Source organism: Mirounga leonina, unplaced genomic scaffold, assembly GCF_011800145.1.
Source record: "Mirounga leonina isolate KUSES-001 unplaced genomic scaffold, KU_Mleo_1.0 Mir_165, whole genome shotgun sequence".
NCBI classification, from domain to species: Eukaryota; Metazoa; Chordata; class Mammalia; order Carnivora; family Phocidae; genus Mirounga; species Mirounga leonina.
In genome coordinates, this window is record NW_023270415.1 from 16,470,182 (window position 1) to 16,480,038 (window position 9,857).

The 9,857-nt window shown below is 37.8% G+C and overlaps 1 long non-coding RNA gene across 2 annotated transcripts in view; it reads left to right on the forward strand.

Moving 5' to 3' along the window:
* The window catches only part of LOC118014872, a 114,190-nt gene extending 105,019 nt beyond the window's left edge, over positions 1 to 9,171 (forward strand). For both annotated transcript variants that reach the window (XR_004680403.1, XR_004680402.1), the window contains one exon: positions 9,055 to 9,171. This is a non-coding gene — a long non-coding RNA (uncharacterized LOC118014872). The remainder of the gene's footprint in view (positions 1 to 9,054) is intronic.
* Positions 9,172 to 9,857: the final 686 nt, after the last annotated feature.

The following is a 9,857-nucleotide window of genomic DNA, read 5'->3' on the forward strand; positions in this document are numbered from 1 at the left end:
TCACTGTTATCTTCAAGTCTAGTACGATGCATGACATCTAGTAGGTTTTATATCAATACTTATTGAATGACAACTTTATAGGTCTTATTTCTTATACCATGCATTAGACATTGATGGCAAATGGCTACTTCTAAAAACAAAGGATGTCTTTAAGTACCTGTCAGTTGCCGAGGGAATTACTGGCAGAATTAAGATATTCTTTTACCAACTTCTATTACTTTAATCATTACTCATTTAATCATTCATTCAACAGCTATTTTTTGAGCACTTATGGGCCGGGCACTGTTTTAGGAACTGGGAGTAGTCAGAGAACAAAGGTACCTGACTCTGAGGAGCTTACATTCTGTGGACAGGAAGTTTTTGTGGTTTGATGTCTTTAAACACCAAGAGGTAGTAAGACTTTATTATAAGGCTGAAGTATCTTTCAGTTGTCTTAGTTTTAATGAGGCTTGTTGCCCAAAATAAGTATTTATGTCTTCCTTACGGTTCTCACCCAGCACCGCCACCTGCTTCTGAGGCATCCTCTCAGCCTTGCTCTCCCCTCTAAACTCCTGCAGTTAAACCAGACCGAAGGAAGAAGCCCCCCCCCCCCCCCCCCATTTTACATGCCATCTCAGGACTTGTGGTTTGGAAAACAATGCTACAGTATAAGGATATTTCTGCAGACTTGTTCAGTGCTCTTTCAGACTTGGTTCCTGTTTTTGTTTACTCTGTACCTTCACTCTGTACCTCAGGCTACTGGCAGGAATAAGCATCACTTAAAAAGTAATTTAGGAAATAAGTGTACTTCCCCAAGGGTGCAAATAAAAGGAAAAGTTGTGGTAAATAGCTAATGTAAGCAAAAGGTGCCTTGGGGGAACCCTAAGAGTCACTTCTTTCAAACCAGCAATAACTTCTGGTGCTATCGGTCCTGAGGCAGCAGCCGTCAACATTGTTTAAAAAAGCTCCCTTATGGTGTTCTCATTAATTAACTGCACTGTTTGTTGATTCTAGATTGATTCAGTTTGTTCTCTGGAGAGTGTTTTTGGAAACTCAGTAATGCCTTGATGCAGAATTTCATCTTCAGGCCCTAAATTCCCAGGATGATGGTTTACTGGGACATATAGAAGATGAAGTGAAAAAGAGAATTTGTTAGATAAAAATGATAATCAAAATATTTTAAATTCAGATGTAATTTTTGAAGATTTTCCCCACAGAGCAAAAAAATTACCTGAAGCAAAGTTTGACTGACAGGCGGGTTTAACAAACACAAGACAAATGGCATGCAAAACAGATAGAGAAGTATTTGTTGCTAATTACTTGAGAAAGCATTTTAATTAAGTTGTTTGCCAATTAATGCCTCATTTTTAACATTCCATAAATATTTAAACATGTTTCATAAAGTTTCTTCTTATGGAAACATTTGCAAATGTTATTATGGAGTTTCTCTGGGAATCTCACAAGAAAAAATTACAATTTAGAAGAGTCTACTTGCCATTTTCATAAGTAAATAAGTAAATTGTTGTCTTTTTTATCTTGGTAGCTATTATACTTTAAAATGCTCTATCCGCATAAACTTCTTTCACGATCTGCCACGAAGAGTGAATAAATAAATACAAGCTACATATTATTTTGATCTGCCATAAAAATTGAAAATAACATAGAGCATGGAGGATAGTATGTTTAATTTCAATCTTTCAGTTAAATGCAAGAAAATGATTTTGGATGATTTAAAGAAATTCAACAACTAGCAATTGTTAATGTGTCAATCATCTTCAACCTAAAACTTCCATAACGCTACCTACCTAACTAAAGCAAAATGAAAGACAATGTACACAAGCAAAACAGAATGTTTCACTGTTGCCAAGTGGAGCTTAATTTGTAATATAAACTATCATGAACTTAACCAAAAGTATCTCAAACATTTAGCTTCTCTTTCCCTATTTACTTTCATTGGAATAGTCATACTTATGCTTGTTGCCTACTTTAAATGGTTTTAATGAAACTAAGAGATAAGAGGAGATTATGTTTAGAATTTTGCTAGAAGACTAAGGACACTCACTTCTTCACCAGCACATGGCATTTTCTCATCTAAACGAAACATTGGTTTTAGTGTTCTTGGACTCAAATTCAATATGAGGAGCAGGGGGAGGTTTCCCCACACTTCCAATAAGCAATGCTGCAGATACCAACTGGGTGTCCTACAATTTAACTCAATTCTGATACACTCTACCCAGATAGAGCATCAGTTCCACAGGTTAAGAGTTCAGTCCTACAAGACTGTGTCCGCAACTCCATCCCCACTTCAGATACCAGTCGCAAGCCCAATTTATTGCCTGTGCTTCTGGCCAACTGTCTATAAATCAGAGGTTCCCAACCTCCTCCTTGGGTTTGATTAATTTGCTAGCGTGGCTCACAGAACTCAAAAAAACATTTTACTTACTAGATTACCAGTTTATTAGAAAAGGATATAACTCAGAAACAACCAGATGGAAGAGATGTATAGAGCAAGGTATGGGGAAAGGGCACCTAGCTTCCAAGCACACCAACCACCCTCTGCAGGTATGTCACCCTTTCCCTGCCCTTGAACCCTGTCCTCCTGGGTTTTTATGGAGGCTTTATTACATAGTCATGATTGATTAAATCATTGGCCATTGATGATTAATTCAACATCCAGCTCCTCTCCCCTCATAGGAGGTCATATGAGGCCATTGCACTTCTTATCACAGGGTTGATTTCCTTAGCAAATAGCCCCATCTTTAGGTGGGGTCCAAAAGTTACCTCATTAACATAACAGGAGACACTTGTCACTGTCAACACTTAGTAAATTTTAAGGGTTTTGGGAACTATGAGCCAGGAACTGTGGACAAAGACCAAATATATATGAGAAATATGTTTTGGTGTCCTGAATGACCAAGTGTATATTTCTTATAAACAATTGACTATGTAGTAGATCATCAAAAGGAAAGGTCTGACCTACCTGGAATCCTAGCCATCAGCACATTTGCTAACTGGCCTGCTGTGACATAATGTGCAAGGCAGAAGCAAAGGAAGCCTCTCCCTATGGATCTGCCTTTTATTCAGTGGAAATTAGAAGTAAAGGAAAGAAGCTTCAAGGAGGTTTTCCTAAGTGAAGTGTCTGATCCTTCAGGTGCAATGGGAGTATGTGGGGCTGGTTGAAGGAGGTTAAAGGGGGCAGTTATGGAGCACCCACTGGGAAATTTGCATTTGTGTGAGAACGCAGAGATAGTAGCACAGCATAAAAGGGCCCAACACTAGAGTACTGCCCAGCATGAGGAAAGCCAAATTATACCTATCCCAAATGAGAGTTGAACAGTAATAACAGAATGACCAAGGTACTATAGGAATTCAGCTGTGAAAATTATAGTAACTTAATTTGGTTCAGTTAATTCTGTGACCATGTAAGTCCTTTTTGTTGCTATCTAGATGAAAACTAAAAGTAAAGATAACTGTGAGTACAATCTCATGGAGAAGGTTATCCCTTGCTACCACTTATGACTTGGAATGGGTATCACATAATGGGGAGGAGGCCACTCTACCACTGCCATGGCCCTCCCAGAATTTTTATTTGCTTCGTTTAGTGGTGATGAAAGTAGGTCTTTGATGTTACGTTAACAGACATCAACACTCTGTACTCATCTTAAATGAGTTAAATGGCATTATCTCCTACTTGTGGTTTGTTTGGTGTCTAAATTTTAAATATTTCTGTCGTCCTGGACGTATGGTTTAACTAGAGTTTACTTAGAAACCAAACTTCAAATTGTTTTGAACTATGGGGGGGAAATGAGAAAGAAGCAAAAAGGAAAGGCTCACATGAGGGACATTTTCATATTCAAATAGTGAATGGGAAGAAAGTGCTAAAATCATATGGGTCACACTGCTGCTTCCAGCCACGAGGGAGTAACTGGTTCTGGGCTTGCCTTCCTGCTGTAAATAACTAAAAACTGGACAAAAATATATGGGACTATTTAAAGACATTGCACAACAGGACTGTGTGATCCCTGAGAATGGCTGCCCTGGCTTTCTGCCTAGAGGCATTTTCCTGACCAGCGTGCAGAGCAGGGATCAGCGTGCAAAGCAGGGATCTCACAAGGGACTAGCTGGGTCAGGGTGACAGGCTGGAGTTAGAGGAAGCTCAGGCAGCTGGAATCTGTGGAGCAGAGGGGCGGGGGCAGGTCACAGAGAAAGAGCTCCGGAGATTCACAGGGTCCTAGGTTTGGTTGTTGAACACTAATCTGGGCACAGGGAGAGCCAACCTCTGCTGGGTGGGGCAAATGATGACAGGAGCTATAAAAGGAACAATCTCAGAGCTCCCACAGGGCTCAGAGAAACTGAGGACAGAATAGCCTGGATGGGGTGTCAGGCTTTGGGAAGAGGCATTGAGATGAATAAACTGAAACTCAGGAAGACTGTGAGCTCTTAAAATAACCATGTACAATGACATAGTCTGACTATTTGAAATTTCCATTATGATTTCCCACCCTTAACTCTAGACTCACTTTGGTTTCCAAATATATAAATTTGGGGGAATATATTTTTATTATAGATTTCTAGTTTTTTAGACTTTGCAACATCCTTTTGGGGCCTAATACATGGTCAATTTTTGTGATTATTCCAACTCTCCTTGAAGAATAAAAGTATTATCTCTATTTTGCGAATGCAACAGTGTGTTTAGAATAATCCATTGGACTAAATTTACTAATTAAGCTGTTCAAATATATACCCTCAGTGATTCTGGCTCTCGATATATGTTAAAGTGTACCACTATAATTGTAGATTTGCTGATGTCCATATTATTTTGATAATTTTTGCTTGGTATATGAGGCAAGGTTGCAATGAATGCAGATTATAATTGTCATATTTTATTGATGAAATATTTCTTTTATCATATCACAGTAAGTGCTATTAGTTCTTATATTATCAAACCATCAGTTTCCTTTTGTCTAGTATTTAAATGTACCTTATCTTATTACTTTTCTTTTAAACATCCCATGTATTTATTTATGTTCTACGTGTATTGTAAAAATTAACAGCTGAATTTGAGTTCCTTTTTTTTTTTTTAAGATTTATTTATTTGAGAGGGAGAGAGAGAGCACGTGCATAACTGGAAGTTTGTATCTCCCACTCCCCATTGCAACCATGAGTTTATTCTCTGTATCTACAGGTCTGATTCTGTTTTTTGTTTGTTCATTCATTTGTTTTGTTCTTTAGATTCTTCATATAAGTGAAGTCATATGGTATTTGTCTTTCTCTGTCTGACTTATTTCACAATTCACTTAGTGTAATACCCCCTAGGTCCATCCATGTTGTGACAAATGGCAAGATCTCATCCTTTTTTATGGCTCAGTAATATTCTATATATGTACCACTTTTCCTTTATCCATACATTTATTGATGGACACTTGGGTTGCTTCCACATCTTAGCTATTGTAAACAATGTTGCAATAAGCATATGGGTACATGTATCTTTTGGACTTAGTGTTTTCATTTCTTTGGGTAGATACCCAGCAGTGGACTTAGTGGATCACATGGTATTTCTATTTTTTATTCATGAGGAAACTCCATACTATTTTACACAGTGGTTGTACCAATTTACATTCCCACCAACAATGCACGAGGGTTCCTTTTTCTCCATGTCTTCACCAACACTTGTTATTTCTTATCTTTTTGATTCCAGCCATTCTGACAGGTGTGAGGTGATCTTATGTATATGGTTTTGATTTGCATTTCCCTGATGATTAGTGATGTTGAGCCTCTATTCCTAAGCATTTTAACCTTTTTGATGCTATTATAGATGAGACTGTTTTCCCAATTTCCTTTTTCAGATAGTTTATTATTAGTGCATAGAATTACAATTGTTTTTTGTATGTCAATTTTGTATCTTGTGACTTCGCTGAATTCTTTTAGTTCTAATAGTTTTTTTTTTTTTTGTAAAGTCTTTATTATTTACTATACAGGGATAATTTTCTTCCTTTCCAGTTTGGATGCCTTTTATTTCTTTTTCTTGCCCAATTTCTCTGGTGAGGACTTCCAGTACTATGTTATATAAAAGTGATGAGAGTGAGAATCTTTGCTTTGTTCTAAATTTGGGGGAAAACTTTCAGTCATTCACTGTTGAGTATGATGTTAACTATGGGCTTATCAAATATAGCTTTTATTATTTTTTTAAAAAAGATTTATTTAGGGACTCCTGGGTGGCTCAGTCGGTTAAGCATTTGCCTTCAGCTCAGGTCATGATCCCAGGGTCCTGGGATTGAGTTCTGCATTGGGCTCCTTACTCAGTGGGGAGCCTTCCTCTCCCTCTGCCTGCTTCCGTGCCTGCTTGTACTCACTCTCTCTCTCTGTCAAATAAACAAATAAAATCTTAAAAGAAATAAAAATAAAAAGATTTATTTATTTATTTGAGAGAGAGAGGGATGGGCAGAGGGAGAGAATCTCAAGCAGACTCCCCACTGAGTGTGGAGCCTGACGTGGGGCTGGATCTCATGACCCCTGAGATCATTACCTGAGCTGAAACCGAGAGTCGGATGCTTAACCAACTGAGCCACCCAGGTACCCCAAGCTTTTATTATGTTGAGGTGATTTCTCTCTATTCCCAATCTTTTGAGAGTTTTTATCATGAAAAGATGTTGGATTTGTCAAATGTTTTTCTCTGAGTTCATGGCCTCTCACTGACTTTTGCGAAGAACCTGTGTACATTTCAAAATCTGCATCACTAGGTCTTTTATGAGCTCACCAAAATTTTCTGAAATTTTGTCTTCGAATTCTTGCTTTTGTTACAGTTCTTTTGGTTTATTCCTTAAGCAGAAATAAATTTTTTAGGCTATGTTGCAATTTCTGGTCCACCATCACCTCTCATTTGTTTTAGTTCTTTGTTATTTTATCCTTCTTTCTAAGGGACAATCTTAAGTTTATCCTCCTTATTGCTGAGTTGATTTTATGTAGTGTCAACCATACTTTTTATTGTAATTTTGTGATGTGTTTTAGTTTAGTTTTAGTTTTCCTTAGCATACTCATATTATTTTTATTTCACCTTTTTTCTTTCCTCTGTCTTCTCTGTGTATGAATTCCCATCTCATAAACGTTATATTTTATTGTATCCTACTGAGTTTTCAACAGTTTTATGATTGTTTTGATAGTTACAGTAAATCACTTTAGGAGTTCTCTTCTTCCTCTCAGTCTTTTCAGTCCCCTTGTTTTATGAAGTTCTTTTCAGCTTCTATGCCTTTGGTTTGTTTATTTCATTTTAGTATGTGTGTGTGTGTGTACTTTTCTTTTTCACTTATACCAAAGATAGCTATACATATCTGATTCTTTACCAGTAAGGAATTGATTAGCTAAATTTGCAACAGTTTTATTCCCTGCCCCTTTGGAGGTCTTTTAAATCCAATTCTCAGATCTATTCTTGGAAATAGATTCATATGTCCAGCCTCTGTATTACCTCTGAGATTTTCCCATGCTTTCCTCTAATACAGCTCTGTTGCATTGAGATAGAACCTTGTATTCTATTCTGTTGGCTCTCTTGCTCTCAACAGACAGACCATATGAAAAGACAGACCTTAAGTTAAGCAGAAAGCCCTCCAAGTCTTCCTGCCTTTGGTCCCCCAGCACATAAAAGACTCAAACTCCAATATGTACCACTACCTGGGGTCTTCTTTCTCTTCTTCTAAATGTTTGTGTAGAATAAATTTCCTTGGCTTAAGGATAGATCACCTATAATACCTAATTCCTGCTTCTTGTATGATTGTTTTGTAGAAGTTGGCCATCTACTTCTTTATAGAAAAAGAAGTATTGATGGTGACAAGGGAAGGGGGGCAGTTTTCAGACTGACTCCCAAAGTAGCATTCATACCATAGATGTATAGCCACTGACTCTCCTGACTGGATCACACTTTGCATTTCCAAGTCTGGGAGGCCAAGTACAGGAATTGTTGGAGCACTTTCTACTTAATTCCAGTGGGCTACCCATTATATTTTTTTCAATCCATATTTTGTAACCTTATACATTAAGATTGGAATCACTCTGATACAGTCTAAAGCATGAGAATATTTTCCCCAAAATATGGGTTCAGAGGTGTGGAAAAATGTAAGTGCTTCTGAGGGAAACATTTTAGATTAGTTGGAAAAAATTCAGGGAATTTTCTCTAGTAGAAAAACAGTTACATTGTTCTCTTCGCAGGGAGAGTGTGAGTGAGGAAGGGAAACAGATGGTGTCCACATTTCTATTCAAGAAAACTATTGGGACTTGGAAAGCAGAAAGGGATAGCACACTTCCCAATCTCCTAACATTTTACACACTGCTCTAGCCACATGAATGTCATATAGTGCCCTAAACATGCCACGTGCTCTCTTCTTCAAGTCTTCATATATGTTCTGCTTTTGCCTAGAATACCCTTGCTCCTCTCTCTCCTAACCTGGGTAATTCCTACTTATTATTCAGTTCTCATATTAGATATTCCCTTTGCAGGAAGACATCTCTGACTCTCTTACCTTAATGGCTAGAATGGATACCCTTTCACTTTTCTCCTAAAGCATCTTGGCATACTTTTATCATAGTACTCATTCTCTTTAATTGTTACTGCTTATCTGTGCCATCTTGGAAAACCAACCAAGCTTGATTAATTACCGTATTCCTAGGATGATGTAGGTGGCACACAGTAAATGTTCAAGAAATAACAAATAAGTTGATATATGGGAAAATCATGAAGGAAATTGAATAGAGATTGGAATGAAGATGATAGAACAAGGACTTAATTTTACTATTTTCCACTTCCCCATGATGCTCCTGTATTAAGAAAATAGATTTGTATTACCTAGTCATTTTTTATCATATATCTGAAGCAATCTCCCATGTAATTTATTAGAATGACTGTAGTTCCCTGCAATCTTGCATCTACATTTATGTGATGAGATTTGACAAATAGCTGGAAGATGCTCACCTGGAAACACCTCTGCACCTGTCATAATACTCAAGATTCCAAATTTTTAGGTTTTTTTTTACCTATGTTAAATATTGTCAAATAAAAATTCTCCCTCTTGTTTTTTTAATGTGCAGATACCCCTAACTTGGATCTGTGATTCAGCTATTCTTTTCCCTGAGCAATAAGAGAGAAGAAGGGAGGAAAAAAAGGTATGTTAAACGTTCCACATGCCAGTACTATCATATGTCATTCTTTTTAATCTATAACAACCATAACATCACCTCTTTGAAGAAAAGGGTATTGAGGCTCAGAGAAGCACAAAGTAATCTGGCCAGGGTTACCTGGATTAAAAAGAATGTATTGAGATTCGAATCCTTGTTTCACTACTGCACTGTTGAAATTGTAATGTTGTGACTGTGTACTTCCAGTCTACCAAACAGTGCCACCTAATGCTGTGTCCCATAAATAATATTTGTTTTTAAGATTCTTATTGATCTGAAGTGATGGATCCTTTCAGAGCATGGGTGCTTCCGGGGGGGTTAGGCCTAAGAAGAAGAGCAGATGGGAAAATTAAGAAAGGGAAGTGAAAGATTTGGTCTGTTAAACCCAGCTTCAGAGTCCAAGGAAAGCAGAGACACAAGCTGTGAGAGGCTGGCACCGGAAAGAATTTGGCTAGATGCAATATTGTCAAGTGGGACCAGGTCCTCTCTGCATGCCTCTGTGGTAGCTCAGTACTCCTCATACAGGTACATAAGTAGAGCTAAAAAAAAAAAAAGAGTGATGAGTTTTACATTTTTTTTTAAAGATTTTATTTATTTATTTGACAGAGAGAGAGATAGTGAGAGCAGGAACACAAGCAGGGGGAGTGGGAGAGGGAGAAGCAGGCTTCCCGCCGAGGAGGGAGCCCGATGTGGGACTCGATCCCAGGGCCCTGGGA